This window comes from Sceloporus undulatus, chromosome 5 (assembly GCF_019175285.1).
Source record: "Sceloporus undulatus isolate JIND9_A2432 ecotype Alabama chromosome 5, SceUnd_v1.1, whole genome shotgun sequence".
Classification (NCBI taxonomy): domain Eukaryota; kingdom Metazoa; phylum Chordata; class Lepidosauria; order Squamata; family Phrynosomatidae; genus Sceloporus; species Sceloporus undulatus.
In genome coordinates this window covers 8,879,186-8,897,569 of record NC_056526.1, presented here as the reverse complement: position 1 = coordinate 8,897,569, position 18,384 = coordinate 8,879,186, and positions in this window count along the sequence as shown.

The following is an 18,384-nucleotide window of genomic DNA, read 5'->3' as shown; positions in this document are numbered from 1 at the left end:
TTTGTTTTTTAATGGATTTGTTTTATAGGTTGAGTCTCCCTTATCCAAAATGCTTGGGACTAGGAGTGTTCTGGATTTCGGACTTTTCTGGGTTTTAGAACACCTGTATTTGCATTGTTGCTGTTGTTGTGTGTTTTCAGGTCGTTTCCGATTTACAGTGACCCTAAGGTGAACATATCATGGGGTTTTCTTGCCACATTTCTTCAGAAGGGGTTTGCCATTGCAATGCACTAAAGTGAGAGAGTGTGACTTGCCCAAGGGGGGTTACTATGCCATGCTGGTTCTCTGTATTTGCATATATATTCATAATGTGATATCTTGGCAATGGAGCCCAAGTCTAAACACAAAATTCATTTATTTTATATACATCCTATGCACACAGCCTGAAGGCAATTTTATACAATATTTTTAATACTAATATTAATACTACTATTACTACTACTACTAATAATAATAATATTATAAGATATAATTGTGTGCATCAAGCAAAGTTTGTGTACATTGAACTATCAGAAAGCAACATGTCATTATCTCAGCCACACATGGAAAAAGGGTGTTGATGATGATGATGATGATGATGATGATGATGATGATGATGATGATGATGATTTTTGAATATTTCAGATTTCAGAAGTCTGGATAAGGAAGACTCAACCTGTAAATAATTTTTGTTGTATGGATAGTTTAACTGTCCCTTAATAAACATTGTGTGCCTTTGCTTAGGCCTTTGCATCTGAATTTCTTTTAATGTCTGTAAGCTATTTTGAGTCCCAGTTTTTCTATGATATAAATTAATCGTCATCGTCATCATCATAATCATAATTGATTTCACAATCTACTGATTGGAATTTTGGATCATCTATGATTTGGATTCTCTCCAAGAATCAGTGAGAGATTGTTGTCTCATGTGCCACATTCCAAGCAGAATCAGTTTTTGTAACTGTGCAATCATGATCCTATCTATGGCAATTTTATTCAGTTGTTTTGGCAGTCCATTTGGAATTGCTCCCAAAGCACCTCTCACTACTGGGACTGCTGCTGTTTTCTTTTCCCAGAGGTAGTGAATCTCAGTTGGTAGGTCTCAGTGTTTCGTAATCTTTTCCTTCTCTTTGCTTGCAATTGCTATCCCCTGGGATCTATGGGCCAAGCTGTTGCTTTTGTTTCGGCTGCTTCTGCTGTATATCAGTTTTTGTTGCTGTTCTTGTTACTAGGCAGACTAAGACAAGCAATTACCTCCCAGCCATATATGGAGTGCAATTTTGATAAAGATGTAATGACTACAAATGCTATAAGCAAAATAGAGACCTTAAGGGCCATGTCATCCAATCAAACCACTGAAATAAACAAAGTATTATTTTGAAATAATACTGTACTTCAAACATCTTGAAGATAACTGATTTTAGCCCAGTTGAGGCAGATAACTCTCTCATAGTTACTATGGCCAGTTAGTCACATGGTGGCCAACCATCTGGTGATGAGCCTCTTTTTAGGCAGACTGGTCCTCAGACAGTAGATACATAGGCTGCAGTCCACCAGCCCCTCAGTGTATATGCAGATATATTGCACCAGCACTATGCAAGAATAGCAACACTGTGCAACACATGTCAATGACTGGCTCAACCACAATGTGCAATCTGCAACTTTAATGCACAGTGCATTAAATGCACACTTCAATGCACACTTACAATCAAAATGTCAAACTGCAAAGCACAACAACTGGGAATGTACAATCACAGTGTGAAATGTGCTACCTTAATATGAAATGAGCACCAGCAATGCACAACTGCAATGTGTGATAAAAGGCACAAATTGCTGTATGAGGAACTCCACTTCCACCACTATCATCAAAATATTATTTTGCACCATGGCATATAGTTTACACTGCATGCCTAACACAACTTATGTTTTTGCATACCACTTACAAAATGCCAGCCATTGTCCACCACTGAGGCCATCCTCACCACCTTACCATCTTAGTAGAACCTGCCAAATCTTGCACTCTCCTGACATAGTCTTCTAGAGCTCAGTGTCCCCTCAGTGCCATCAGGTGCATCCACACTGCAGAAATAATCTGGTTTGACACCACTTTCACTACCATAGCTCAATGCTACAGAATTCTGGGAACTGTAGTTTGTTGTGGCATACAAACTGCAATTCCCAAAATTCCATAGCATTGGGCCATGACAGTTAAAGTGGTGTCAAACTGGATTATTTCTGCAGTGCAGGTGCAGCTAATGTTGGGTAGCAAGGTAGGACCTTGTGAAAGAAACAAATAATTCCCATTCTTTCTAACTAGATGAGACAATATATATAAAACATCCCAGCTTGAAACACCTCTATGCACTCTGGATTCCTGGAATCCACATGCTAATCTGGAGTCTTTAAAGTCAATATTTAAGGAAGACTGGACAATCATAATGAACCTAACTGTTTACCCTGATGTCAGTCTCAAGCAACATGCCATATTAATATTCATCTGGCCATTGCCAAGATATACATTACTGTGACAATACATCAGTTAAAACAACATAAACTCCACCAGTGAGTGCAGCTGATCTCATAGTTTTCATGACCAGTTCCAATCAATGCAGCATCTTCCAATGTTTTCCCACTCAGACCTGCTACAGTAGTGGAAAGAAGAAGTCACCCAACTCAACTCACCTAAGCCTGTTACCTGTCTTTTTGAGTCTACTGTTCCACCCTATCTGTACTGCATACTTAATCTGGTTTAATAGCCATTCCTTTTCCCCCAGAATACCCTAAAACAGTACAAAACTATGATTTTTTTAAAAAAAGATCTTCATACAAGCATAAAATTTCCCAGATTCTTTGGGCAACTGTGAGCAAGTGTAAAACCAATATGTGTTCTGGACATAATGGATAAACCCACAGTTTATTTGAGAGGGAAACTCATAAAACACAGCATTGTGGAACATTTGGACTCATTTTCCTGATTCCCAACAAAGCAAGGAATGGCTGTGGAAAGGTCTGCAGCTCATTCATGAGCTGATGAAGAGCCAGCAGTAGAATAGTTACATGTGTAAAACTACACTAAGGAGATTATTGCATGCCAAATCCCTACTGAGATACAGGTGGGTTATAACTGTCACCAGTGGATCTTATGGCACTGCCTCATACCCAGACAGTAAGCAGCCCATATCCAACCTGGGCTTCTCTGGCAGCTTGTCAAGAACGGGAAAATCCCATTCTTGAAAATCTATGGAAGAAGCCTGGATTTGATATGGGCTGCCTATTGCCCAGGCACAGGGTATCCTGGCAGCAATTTGGCATGCAATCATCTCCTAAACCATATAGGAATGTTCCAATATATAAAACTGGGAAATGCTTTTTAAGCCAATTTCCAGAATCCCCCCCCCCCAAAAAAAAAATGTGGCCAAGGTGAAAGAACTCTGTCAAGAGAAATACATGCTACGTGGGAACCTCTGGGAATTGGCCAAGAGTTCTGTGGCACTTTTGAGAGATAGGAACTTACTACAGTGGTCCGTCCACATTAGTTGTGCATTGGGGTGAAGGACCCCTATGAATTTGGAAAAAAACACAAATAAAAAAAACACTATTCTTTTTATGTGAGAGAACAGCTCTTCAGGAATCTCCAGGTCCTCCAGTGAAACTTTATGGTTAACATCTGCCAGAAGTTGAGTATAGAATCATGCTGGAGGTCCTAGAAATGCCTAGAGAAGGAATTTCTAGGTTCTCCAGTACACCTCTATGGTCAGCTTCTGGCAGAGTTGTGCTGGAAGACCCAGAGTTCTCTCTTACATATTAATCAAAAACGCAAATAATAAAATCCGTAAAAATCAAAGCCGCAAAGGTGGAGGGCCAACTGTAGTTCAAATCAATTAAATTGCCAATTAAGTTGTGCAATTTCTAACCAAAAAAAGGGGGGGAACAAGTGAAAATTTATTTTGAAAAAAGTGTTTGACTTAACTTGGAAATTTCACGATTAACTTAATACCAGGATTAAGTTATGAATTAATCAAATAAAGCACATTGCCTAAGTGCTCACACATTTTAATAGTTAATTCCAAGGGTAAAATGTTTATATCAAATCGTAAGGGAAGCGTTAAAGGGGTGCTCTTCTTTACATCCAGTAGTCTTCCTTCATTGTATATCAGATGGTGGACAGAAACATTTCCATTCATCTCAGCAAACTGAAATTTGTAACTCTAGAATATTTGCCAGGATATATATATATATATGGGAATAACTAACAAAATAATAAATCAGTCATGATCATGAATAACCTTTTCGCACTTCTTTCTGGTTAAGCTTTTGGTGCAGGCATTTTTCTTGATTTTAAATGGCAATTTAACATGAGCATAGTAGTTAAGAGATTTCCCAGGTCAAAATGCAATTGAATTGGATTTTTGGCTTATCATCAATTAACTAATTTTATTAACCATGTCAAGCCACATGGTGTAATGGCTTCAGAGCTGAACTAGGTCTCCAGGAATTCTGCCTCAGCTGTGGAAACCTAATGGGTGCCCTTGGGCAAGTCTCACGCTCTCAGCCTTAGAACGACAAACCTCCTGTGTGCAAATCTTGCCAAGAAAATCCAGTGATAGGGTTGCCTTAGTGTCACCAAAAGTGGGAAATGCTTGAAGGCACACAACAGCAAGAACAATTAACCAATTCCTTCTAGTTTTGCTGTCTCTACACTTTAAAAAATAACAAGTTTTATTTGCCTTGAGCTTTTATGACCTCCAGCCCTCTTCATCAAATGCACCCAGTGTAGTTTCATGCATATGCTGTTAATGCGCATGCTGAAGTGAGGTGGTGATGTCTGGGAATAGAAATATAAAAGACACCAGCAAGCTGTCATCTTAAAAATGGCCACTTAGCAGACATTGAGAGGTGATAGACATCCAAGCATTAGAAGATTAGCACTTCTACAGTGATTTAAAAAAATCTTTGTCCAATCCAAGTAGAGTTTAACCTCAAGATGAACTCTAGCAAGTGGGGCATGGATTGGAAATTAGGATGGAGGGTATGGAAATGCAAAAATTATATGCAGAGAAAAATTCTTTAACAGTGGTCACAAAACAAACAAAAGCTGGGTGGTAATACAGATAAGCCTGCTGATTAACATTTTGGGAGGGGAAAAGCTTTTGTCTCTTTTGAAGCCATGGGGAACAGAATTGAGATATACATGTCGTTGGAGCATTGTTAGGACTAGATCTGTGAACCAGAAAGTCCTGAGAGATTTACTTGTGATATGCTCTGAGCACACTTTACTTGTGATATGCTCTGATCACACCAAATAGTGGTGCTGATAGGGTAGGAGGAGGAGGAAGATTTTCCAAGTAAAACTGCATTTGTTGTTATGTGCCTTCAAGTTGTGATGTATGGCAACCCTAAGGTGAACCTATCATGGAGTTTTATTGGCAAGATTTATTCAGAGGAGGTTTGCCATTGCCTTCCCCTGAGGCTTGAAAACATGTGACTTACCCAAGGTCACCTAGTCGGTTTTATTGCTGAGTGGGAAATCAAACCCTGGTCTGAGTCCCGTCACCATTGCACTGAATGAAAAGTGGCACTAGAATTCCTCTTTATTCGTGGGATAATGACGTGATTATTGTAACATCACATTGATGCCATCTGAAAATCTTTGCGTAACTGTACATCCCACTATGCTCCCATCACTTTTCCCCATATGAAATCTCCATAGTCCAATGCTTAAACGACTAAGCCACACTGGCTCCCACAATTGCATGAGGGTTGATGACCCCCAAATTTTGGTCCTCCAGGTGTTTTGGACTACAGCTCCCAGAAGCCCTAGTTGACTTGGCCAACAATCAGGAATACTGGGAACTAAAATCTAAAACATCTGGAGGACCAAAGTTTGAAAACCACTGGGTTAGTCTGTAAACATTTCCCACAAATGACAAAACACCAACCTTCAAAAGTGGGGAATCTTGGGTCCTCCAGTTGTTTTGTACCACAACTCCCAGAAGCCCCAAGAAGCGTGCCCAATGGTAAGGGATTGTGAAGTTGGGCCTAAAACATCTGGAGGGACAAAGTTTCCCCATCTCTGTTCAGAAAGAGTGTGGCAATTGAAGGGTGATGCTTACTCCCTTTATGCATGATTTAGAATCCTCGATGATGAGTTTGCACCTAGGTGGGTTTTTTATCTAAGTCATAAAAAGCTATATAGACAAAAGGTGGGCAAAAAATGAATCTCTCCAGACACTGGACTGCAAATCCCATCATTCCTAACACTTGACTGTACTAGCTAGTGCTACTAGGAATTACATGGCGGGATGGACACATCAGTGCCCAATGGCAACTGCATTAAATTCTGGATTTTTTTTTTATCTATCTTTCTTTAAAGGGCAGGAAACACTTCCCACCAAGGAAGATTGGGGAAGGTTACCTTAAAATGTATCACAAAGTTTCTTCCCCAGACAGAGGATGTGTCAGTCTCTGCTAGAAGTTAATTTATTGATTAAAATATTGAAACAATTCAAGGGCAGAATAGTGGATGCACATTTTGACTAGTATCTCAGCTTCTACAAGGATGTGAGACTTTTTCTGACAAATAACAGGAGGAGGAATAAAACTGAGAAATGGAGGGAAATGGTTTATCCCACAAGATGTCCATGTTCTATGTCAAGGGTTTCTAGTTCCTTCCTACCTGTTTCACACTAGCAGTTTTAAAAAATCTCTCCTCCATATTGTACTACTGAGATGAAGAAAATATGGGGCAAAAGTTTCTTTTTATGTGCAAGAACCATGACTGCCATTTGATGCTGGTGGTCAAATTCTTGGGCTCAGAATCTAATTTTGTCATGTCTCCATCATATGGAATCCTGGTATTTATAATTTGGTGAGGCACTTAGAAGCAAGAAAACCAGTGTGGTGTAGCAGCTTGAGTGTTGGACTATGACACTGGAGACCAGGGTTCGAATCTCCACTCAGCCATGAAAACTCAATAGATCAGAAGAAGACTGGGAATGGGGAGAGCAACTATGAAAGAACTGGAAAGGATCCTAAAATGTAAATATATACAACTGAGTACAAAAGTTAGAATCATACAAGACATTGTATTCCCTATTGCCATGTACAGATGTGAGAGCTGGACAGAAGAAAGCAGATAATAGGAAAATCAATTCATCTGAAATGTGGTGCTGGAGAAGAGTGCAGAGGATACCGTGGACAGCCAAAAAGACAAACAAATCCTAGAATAGATCAAGCCAGAAATCTCCCTGGAAGCCAAAATGATGAAGGTGAAGTTATCATACTTTGGTTGTGTCATGAGAAGACATGACACATTGGAAAAAGCAATAATTCTAGGAATGGTGACGGGAAGTAGAAAGAGAGGAAGACGGCATGCTAGATGGTTGGACTCTATTAAGAAGGTCGTGAGTATGAATTTACAGGACCTAAGCAGAGGAGTGAAGGACAGGGAGTCTTGGGGATGACTCATCCACAGGAGTCAGGATCCTCAAAGGTGGTTAACAACAACAACAACATGGATCCATGACTAGAAAGTCTAGATTCAGGTTCAAGCTGAGCCATGAATCCTTCTGGGTAACTATAGACCTGGATGACTTTGTCAACATAAACTTCACTATCAGGTTGTTGTGAAGACAAAAGAGCAGAAGAGAGCAATATATGCCATTCTGATCTCCTTGGAGGAAGGGGGGATATAAGTTTGATAATATAATAATATTCATTAGTGGAGGACTCACTGTCTAACCAAAAAGTAGCACTTGACAGATGTCCTAACTGCAAAAGAGGACAAGGCACGACAAAATGTAGGACGTTCAATAAAAATGGAGGACATTTGACAAATGCAAAGTGGGGTTGGAGCTCAGAAATGTTACTTTTGCAGAAATTTCTTCAACCTGCTTCCAAAAGAGCAACTTTTCTAAGCTCTGCTTGTTCCAATGTCTTGCACTTTTGAGGAAGCAAGTATATGTGTTACAAGACCTGTCCTGCATTATAGCTCTGCAACAGAGAGTCTAGACCTGACCAAGGAGGGATTTCCCCCATATGAATGCCACACTGCTAACCTATTTTCTTCATGCCTTGCCTTTGCTACAACACCTGGTGCAGTATGAGCTAGGAGCAGAAAAGGTAGACAAACTTGTAGTATTCATTCACCAACCAATACTCAGCCAAATCGTATGTCTAATCCAGTGACCAGTCTCTGGCAGTGATCAGCTTAATGCCTCCAGAAGCCCTAAATGCACCACAGCAAGGCAACAGCCCTCGATTCATATTTGTACCCTGCACATAGTTTTCAGAAGTATATTGCCTATAAATATTCTGTTCCACTTCCATGGCTATGAGCATTCTTGGCTTTCTACCTTTGTGAGATAAATAGCCTTCATGTGAGACAGTACTGGGACCACAACAAACTACAAATCTCAGGATTTCATAGGGTGAACCCATGGCTGTTAAAGCAGTGTTAAACTGCATTAATCCTGCAGTGTAAATGCATCCTAGATCATAACACTTGGGCTGAGAGGTAACTAGGGTTGCCATAGTGAAAAGCGGAGAGAGAGCTCTTCTCCCTTTAAGGATTGTGCAGAAGAGGGAATTTCAAGAGGTAACAAGCAACACCTGCTGAAATTCTCTTTTGTCCACATCCCCAAGGTACAGAAGCACTCTCTAGTTTTATCTGACAGCCCTAGAGATGGTTTTCTACATGGCAAAACAGAGAAGAGCAACATGCAGGAGTAGCCCTATTGGCTATTTTTTTTTAAAAAAAAGATACAAAATCCTGCCAGCAAAAAGGCATGAAAAACATTACACTAGCTTTCCAGGCCTCACCAGCTTCTTCAGCAGGCAGTGATTGTAAAATAACAAACAGCAGGCCCTAGGTATCCACTGGGCTTTGGTTCCAGGATTCCCCGTGGATATCCAAATCTGTGGATGCTCAAGTCCCATTCAATACAGCATCTCTTACATAAAATGGCAAAATCAAGGTTTGCTTTAGGGATTTTTTTTTAAAATATTTTCAAACCGTGGCTGGTTGAATCTGTGGATAAAGAGTCCATGGATATGGAGGGCCAACTGTACAGGGGAAATAAAGGGACACAGTCTCCATTCTGCTTTTAAAGTTATAGGATGTGTGTTTAGACAAAAAGTTGGGCTGAAAGGAAAGGGTAAGTTAGAGAGGAGGAAGAGTCCACAAGTCACTTCAGACTAGAATGCACAGATATTTCTTAATGAAAGAGACATTTCTCAAGGGTCATGTTTCAATGTCCTTCTGTCTCACAGCCTGTGACACGTACACGCTCCCCCAAGAGAAAAGGGGACAGATCTCATTGTGATGCCCCATTATCTATGGCCACTCAGTGGAATCGCAGTAGCCAGGTGGCTTGGCTGTCAAACAATCCCATCTTTCATTTCTCCGGCGTCTGTTGCATCCTTCTGCACCCTTCTCTCAAACCCTTTCTCTCTTGCTCTCCTGCCATCCCCCACTCCAACCAGCCAGCGAGGCCGACCACAAAAATTTAAAGAGGAAACTTGTGTACCTCGATGACGCAGAGAATAACAAAGTGAAACTATTCTTTGTCTTGGGCCTGAAGTTGGGCTGAAGTCAAGGGAGGCGGGAAGCTGTAGAAAAGAAAAGTTTTCTCGAGGAGAAGAGAACAGCAAAGTTCACGCTAACACTCTTGTCATCTCAAACAGGAAATACGATTATTAGGACAAATACATGTTTCCTTTTGTTTTGTTGTTTGAAGCTAAGTGCTGAAGGAGGCGTACAACCTACAAAAAGTCACACTTTTTCACCTGAAATGTAGAGTATGGGTCTATCAATAGCTGTTGGGTCTTGATGACCAAAAAAAAATTAACTTCAGTATTCAGGGATCAAATGTCAGGGACAGACAACTGAATTATTTTGAGTTCATGGTGCCTTGCTGGAAGGGGTTGGGAATTGGGTGGCCCTGCAGGTGTCCTTGGACTGTAAGTCCCAACTTGCCTTCCCTGGCCAGGAGTTTTGGGAGCTGCAGTACAACAATATGAGAAGGGTAACACAATTCCCAGACTGCTGTTGGGAATGCAAGCCTAGAGGGATCAGGAAGGGCAAGTTTATGTCTTTATCAGCATATGGGAGTAATGAATTACAGATAAAAAATTGCTTGTGATTAATTCCTTTTCCCAATAAGTAAATATAAGTACAGTATATTGCAACATACTAAGGGACAATGTGGCTCCTTTTGCAGTGTAACAATGTTTTAGTTACTTTTCTGATCACTGGGATACCCACATTAAATGCGTGAGGAATATCACACAGTTCAAGCATTGGACCATGCTGGGCCTTGTACTCTTGAGGGTTTCAAGGAAATGGTCAAAATGGCTAGGAAGAACATGTTTCATACCACAGGACCTTAGTTTTTTGTATTCTGATGGTTCTTACCACTACCCCAAAGTAACTAGTTGTTTTTTAGAAAAGGTGGAAAGCAATGCATTACTTTTAATAATTGTTGTAACACTAACTAACCACTTTGGGCTTCAATCTGCAACCAATTAACTTGTTTTAAATAGCTTTCCAAGCTCTGGGGCCCTCTCACACTATACAGTTATAGCACTATGATCCCACTTGAACTGCCATGGCTCCATCCTATGGAGTGCTGGGATCTGCCATATAGGAAAGCAACTTTAGAATTCTCACCCAGAGCTCTCTAGTGCCTCTCCTAGGATTCAGACAAGGGACATCCTTTATAGTAAAGGACACCCACAAGCCCTAGAAGGGACCAGATTTCTGGTCCTCAAATGAGGAGCATCCATTGTAATAAAGGGCAGCTACCAACTGTACGTCCAAGAACCCCTTTTGAAGAAGCAGAACATGTCACAGAGGGCTGTGTTATGTCTTAGGTAAGAATCACACTTCCTAGAGGCTTCCAGAAACTCAATTCTCCTTTTTCAAAAAGTAAAGTTTTATTTACAAGAAGTTTTTTAAAAAGATAGGTGTGTTACAGACTGCCCAAATGTGCCGTGCTGGCACTGATTTTAGGGTTATGGACTGCGTGGCAATCTCACGGTCCCTAACCCTAGCACGGCATGGTAGCGTAACAATGGTGGCATCCCATGTGCACGGGCACTGCCATTGTGATATAAGTGTGCATGGCATCTGCACAGCACTGTGCGTCGCTTACATTGCGAGTGCGCCATTGGCGCAGTTGTGACATCCGCCCTGTGGTGCAAAAAGAACCTTTTTTTCTGGGTTCATTTTCCTCCGGAGGGAAGCCGCACGGTTTGGCAGCTGCAGCTTCCCTGCAGAGGGATTAGGCCACCAGCAGGTTGCCCTTTTGGGGAGGTCTGTCCTGCGCCATGAACATGTCTATGGTTGAGCCCTTTCCTTTCTGTATTCATCTGTGACACCTTCAAACAGGTTCTACACTTTGGAGAACTTCAGTCAAGTGTAGTCTATAATCCATAGCGTCAATCCACTGACATTGGAGCCACCAACGGTTACTCTTGAAACTCTAACTGATGGGATAGGATAGAGAAGGAATAATTAAGCAATAGGAAGAATCTTGGACAAGTCACTCACTCTCACCATTGAGGAAGGCAAAGGCAAGCCCCTCTGAACAAATCTTGCCAAGGTAACCCTGCAATAGGGTGGCCACAATTCTGAAATGACTTGAAGGCATACAAGAACAAAGGAAGAGCCAAGTGAAATGGAAGTTGTTCAACAAAAAACAAAAACAAAGCAAAAAGAGGAAGGAAGGAAGGAAGGAAGGAAGGAAGGAAGGAAGGAAGGAAGGAAGGCCTAAAGGCAGGAGGGTTTTTTTTAGTAGAACTTCTAAGATAAAGAAAGAGAAGAAGCCAATTGAATCAAGGGTGGAAAAGTGTTTCAGCATATAGAGTGTCAAGATAAAAACAAAGCCAAGACATAGTGGATGAGAGATGAGGTTAAAAAAAGATTAGCATCTGGTTAGCACAGAGACCAGGGAAGAGTATGAGGAGAAAGCAGAGATGAGAGATAGGAAGAACCAAGACCATATCTTTGCCTGCAAAAGATATCCTCCTCATCATAACATCTTTACTAAGGACTGAAAGAACATGCAGACATTTGACTAACATTTCCAATAGTTTTTTTTTCTTCTTCTTCTGTTTGGTTAGTAACATCTTGCCTGATGAAGAAGCCATGGAGCTTCAAAAGCTTGCAACAAGTATATTGTGCATTTCGGTTGGCCAATAAAGGTATCACTGATGGATTTTTGTTTGTATTTGTGAAATGGCCAACACAGCTACCTTTGCATGTTTTCAAGAAGACATGAAAATTCTTTAAACATGTAGCAGAAGCTTAAATGTAAGCTAGGGAGGATTGGGGAGAGAAAAGGAAGGCAATTTATAAGAATATTTTTAATCATAGAATCACAGAATCATAGTTGGAAGAGACCGCAAGGGCCATCCAGTCCAACCCCCTGCCATGCAGGAAATCCAGATCAAAGCATCCCCGACAGATGGCCATCCAGCCTCCGTTTGAAGACCTCCAAGGAGGGAGACTCCACTACACTCCGAGGAAGGAGTGTGTTCCACTGTTGAACAGCCCTTACTGTCAGGAAGTTCATCCTAATGTTGAGGTGGAATCTCTTTTCCTGCAGCTTGTATCCATTGCTCTGGGTCCTAGTCCCTGGAGCAGCAGAAAACAAGCTTGCTCCCTCCTCAATATGAAAATCATAGAGTTGAAAGAGAGGATCATCCAGTGCAACCTCCTGCCATGCAGGAATGCATAAAGCATTCCCAACAGATGGCCATCTTTGTTGTTGTTGTGTGCCTTCAAGTCATTTTCAACTTATGGCAACCCTAAGGCAACCCTATCATAGGTTTTTCTTAGCAAGTTTCTTCAGAGAGGGTTTGCCATTGCCATCCTCGAAGACTTGCTCAAGTTCACCTAGTAGGTTTCCATGGCCGAGCCGGGATTCAAATTCTAGTCTCCCAGTATCCTGGGGGCTTTTAAAAATAATAATAAAAACTGAGGGAAACTGATATGAGCTCATTCATCCAACTTGGAAGAAAGACATGATATTACACATTCTTCCATAGTAGTGTTGGGTGGCCACAGTTGCTTTTCCAAAAGACTCCTTCCACACCGATAGGACAAGGAAGTAGAACCCAGTGGGGGCTGATGGCTTCCATATCAGCGAGTTGGTCTGCTCTGGGTCTGAGTACAGAGTTTTAAAATGGTATCCAAGATATTGAATCCAAGTTTTTGATACTTCCTGTATAGTTTCGGCTGACCCCTGAAGTGAGTTCACATGGAAGCCATCAAATAACACTGCAGGAATATAGCAATAATAATAATAATAATAATAATAATAATAATAATTTATATGCCGCCCAATCACTGGGAATCCGGACAGCTTACAACAGAGGGGATAATAGACGGTTCCCTGCCCTCAGGCTTACAATCTAAAAAGACACGACACTATGGTGGGGTGACAAAGATATTGTTCTCCAATAAGAATCCCTCCCTAAGCTATTCCCTTAGTTTCCAAATATCTAGCATTGCTAACCTAGAACTCTTTGCTTTATTTGGGTCAGTTTGCTTACCTCTTTCCTTTGAATGCCTGTTCTCATTGTTGAGTGCCTTCAAGTCATTTCTGACTTATGGAGACCCTAGGTGAACCCATCACAGAGTCATCTGGGGCTGAGAGTGTGTGACTTGCCAAATGTCACTCAGTGAGTTTCCATGGCTGAGCAGGGAACTGAGCCCTGCTCTCCAGAGCTATAGTCCAATGCTCCAACCTCAGTATATGATGCCTATACTATATTTCTAAAGGCACAACTGATGTTTTAAGTGACTGCAATGTAACAATTTGGGGAGTGAAAGAAGATTTCATTTGGAGGAATGTAACAAAATAAGGAATCCTGCTTCTTACTGTCTATCTACATACTTCACCTTCTACAATTTCCCTTTCCTAGTATTTCAGATAAAGGAGACTCAACCTGTACAGGTAAAATAACTCTAAGGAGTTTATCACGCAGGAGGCAAAGCACCCAAATCCCGTGGATAAATGGGTATTAAATTGGGAATATCATGGGATTGTTTTCAGATGACATCCCCTGATGTCACCATTATCCTGCATTTCACCTGTGAATAAAGGGGGCAAAACGCACTGCTTTTTACTTTCAGGATTTTTCTGAAAACAAGAAGTGGCCCAAAGCAGCTAAATCCCACATTTAAATTAACAGGTTAAATGCAAGATAATGGTGGCATTGCAGGATGTCATCCCAGATTTAACTCCCATTTATTCACTGGAGTTGGGTGCTTCCCTCCCGTGTGATAAACTCCTATGTCTAAGAACCCCATTTCATCTCCAGGTGACTGGATTCTTCATGATTCATCTAATTCCACAAGCAGTTCATCCTCTTTTTCTCCCATCCAAATCAAAGAAATGTGTGGTGGTTACAAACTCATTCCTGTGTATAATTATTCTTTCCCAGTTAATTACAAAATGTTCTAATTAATTATATTTAATGATTAACGTACAAAAGGTAGAAGGGATGAGCACAACAGTTGCTCTTAAAAGATAGGTCCAGACTAGTTTTTTCCTCCTCTCTTATCAAGAAAATGTGGAGAAATTAAAAAGGGAAAGAGAGAGTGAGAAAGAGCGAAAATGCCACGAGGCTGTGTCAACAGCAACCAAAACAAAGAACAATAATTATGTCCAAACGAGTGTGTGTTTTTCCCCCTTTGGAGTTCATTTGCTGCCTTCTACCACCTCCCCACCCAAGTTTTGATTACTTTAATTGGATTCTGCTTGTCATTGACTCTCTTGTTCATTTGTACAGTAATTAAGTTAAGTTGAGTTGGTGCATAATGTTACATTGGAGTTGACATGATGAATTCGTGTTGCAATTACATGGAAATGGATACTCACAACTGCAGGAGAACAGCTGTACTGGGTCAGGTGGACTCCTTATCTCTAGTCATAGTGCAGTTTAATAATAATAATAATAATAATAATAATAATACATTTTATTTATATGCTGCCTCTCCCAGAGGATCAAGTTGGCTTACAATCACCATAAAAATACAAGGTAAAATACAATATACAATATGCAATCCATTGTTCCCACCCCCCAACTAAACCATAATAAAATAACATTAAAACAAGTAAAACAATTATTTAATTTTAAAAAAAGATCAAGCCAACTAGCAACAGCAACAGATGGATGGGCAGTTTTGTGTGTTCTTGGCAGAAGTCTATATCTTGGGTGACCAGGTGATTATTCAGGGAAGGCCTACCAGAAGAGATCGGTCTTGACAGCCCTTTTAAAGCTGTCAAGGTTGACAATATTCCGTATCTCCTCCAACAGGCCATTCCATAGCTTGGGAGCAGCATATGAGAAGGTCCTCTGGGTAACTGAGATCAACCTGGTCTTTATTGGCTAAAGAAAAAATTTCCCAGAGGACCTATAGCCAGCTGTGGAGGCACATCATGTGTCTAGAAGTTCTGAGGCTCACTTCAGCTAATCTACCAGGGAAGGCCGGTCCAAGAACTTTTGCAGCTTGAGCAAAAACCTAGGTGGTGCAACTTCCCATTCCATGTCCAAAAACCAACAGGACTGGCAGTTGAATACAGTGTGCCCTTTCTTTACACGGGGATCCGTTCTGGACTCCCCCGCGTAAAGCGAATTCCACCAATGCTTGAGTCTCATTTAAATGAATAGGGCTTGTGCATGCGGAAGCAGCATGGTGGTGCAGTGGCGTAGCGGCACAGCGGCACATGCATACCATGGGCACATACCCCATTGTTCCCTATGGGACACGCCACCCCTTCTCCCCGTGCGGCTTTCAGCATATTCTGAAAGCCGCGTAAAGCACACCCACATATGACACAGGCGCACTGTACTTCTTCAGCGGTGGTGGTGGAACAGTTTGTCCATTGCAGCTGAAGACATGAATCTAGTGTAGGTATGAAGGGCAAGCCATGTAGCAATTATTTCCCTCTGCCTAATGGTACAGCCAATCCTGGGGTGCATCTATACTGTAGGAATAATGCAGCTTGACACCACATTAACTGCCATGGCTCCATCCTCTCATGCTCTCTTTTTGTATGCTTTTAATTGTACTATTCTTTTAAATGGCAAGCTGAGTCCCAATTTTGGAAGGAAAGGGGGATCGTCATCATCCTTATCCTACAAAATCCTGGGATTTGTAGCTTTGTGAGGCACTAGCCGTCTTTTGCATAGAAGGCTAAAGACCTTGCAAAACTACAACTACCAGAATTCCATGGGATGGAGCTACAACATTTAAACTGATGTCAAACTACATTGTTTCTGCAGTGAGGTGCAGCCCTGGTTATAGGGCCTGTGTTAAATTCTATGTTTGGATAGGATAAGAGAGGCAATAGACCTCAGTTTCAACAGCCACATGATGGTCAGACTATCATCCAGACCACAAAGACCAGAACTAAGAGGGGAATTCAACTTATCAGAAATCTAATGTGTACTAATCAAGAATTTGTTATCTAGATGTCAGCTAATTATTAGGCAAAGGTAAGACTACATTGAACAGAGCACAGAAAATATGTCTCTATGGAGTACAAACTCCCAGAAGGGCATCTTGACATCATTATTCAATTTATGTGTCTCCATTCCTCCAAGCCAAAAACATGGGGCAGGGAAAGGGAAAATCACTATGTTGTCATCCGATCTAGACTGACAATATGCTAAATATGCTGCCTCGGCTTGTGGTGGAGTCTCTTTCTTGGAGGGTTTTAAATAGAGACTGAATGTCCATCTGTCAGGAGAGTTTTGATTGTGTATCATGGCAGGGGGTTGACTGGATGGCTCTTCTGGTCTCTTCCAACTCTATAGATGTTTCCACACAGGGAAAATTGGAAGGTTATCCCAGGGTGAATGCAGAGTCAATCATGGGGTTTCATGTTCTTTCGTGTGAAATTGTCAAACGCACACCAAATGCAATCCAGAGTCAGTCGTGGAGTTTCATGTTCTTTTACATGAGGTTAATATATGACATTGAATGGAATGCCAAATAATCCCAGAAATGGGTAAATTTACTGAACTACCGAATTTAAAAAGCTTGATGCAATGCAAATTTACAGTCAATTCACATTTGGTTTGGTGTGGAATGTGTGAATTACCTCTGGGTTCCCTTCGATTCCCATGTTGTGACTTTTGTGGGAAAGAGGTTACTTTTTTTACTTTTTGTGGGGAAGACTGTGGACTTTTGTGGGAAGAGGGCCTCTGAGAGGGCACTGATGATCAGGAGAGTCTGGCTCACTCACCTGGGCTCCTCTGAGAGTGGTGGTGGCACCGGCGGCACCATCATCAGCTCCCCAGCCATTGGCATCAGCATCCTCCCCTGTCATTGGCAGCATTGCTCCCCAGGGCCAGCAAGAGCCTCCCAGCCACTGACAACACTGCTGCTGCCACCGCCTCCACCACAGCCTCAACAGCTCCAGCTCCTCTGGCCAAGTGGCCATGGTGCTGCCAAGTGGGCCCCGCCAAGGAAGACACTGCACTGAGGGAACCTGCAGGAGGCCCTCACCTAGCGCCGCCGGTCCTCCAAAGCAGCCTTAGCTGAGCAGGGCACTGACCCACTGCTGCTCACGTCGCCTGGCTCCCTTCACGGCACAGCCACACTAAGAGTGTTCTCACTAGGGGAAACCCGCGTTTTGAATCGAATCCTAGGAGTGGCGTTCCTACTAGGATCTGATTTTAAACCTAGAACTGTTCTAGAGCAACCCACAATCGTCCCCACTACAATTCGAATCGTAGAGCGGTTTAAAATTTTGAATCATGTTTTCGTCATTAACGCACGTTAAAAAAGTACTGGGTCGAACCTACTTTTTCCCTGATGGATAGGGATAGAACCAGAGCATTTAAATAGGAACGACAGCTTTGAAATCGGGTTAGCTGTATGGGAGGAGTGGAGTGCGATGGGCTGGCCTTGGGGGAGTTTGCCCTTTCTGTCCCCATCCGTCGTGGCTGTCGCACATTTTTGCTTCCCTCACCCCTTGTCCGCTGTGGTCTTTCAATAATAGATAAGGATTTTTTTATTTTTTATTTTAATGGTTTACAGGCGCTAATCTTCAGCGCTTTAAGCGCCTGAAGTCCCACGCTCAAGCGCCTGCATCTGCCAAGGACTACAAGGCTTCCCCTGGTGGATTGCAACTCCCCTCTGTGTGGGAGAGCCCATTTCTAACAGAGGAGAGGCAGGAAGGGAAGCTCCTCTTGAAGAGGCATTCCTGCCCCCTTGGGCTCTGATCTCGCCCAGGCAGGGAAGGGAAGGCTCCTCGCGAGGAGGCATCTGATCTCCACCCAGGCAAGGAAGGGAGAGCTCCTCGCGAGGAGGCATCTGATCTCGCCCAGGCAGGGAATCTGATCAATGGGGGGGGGATGAGCCTTTCTCCCTCCCTTTCTCAATGG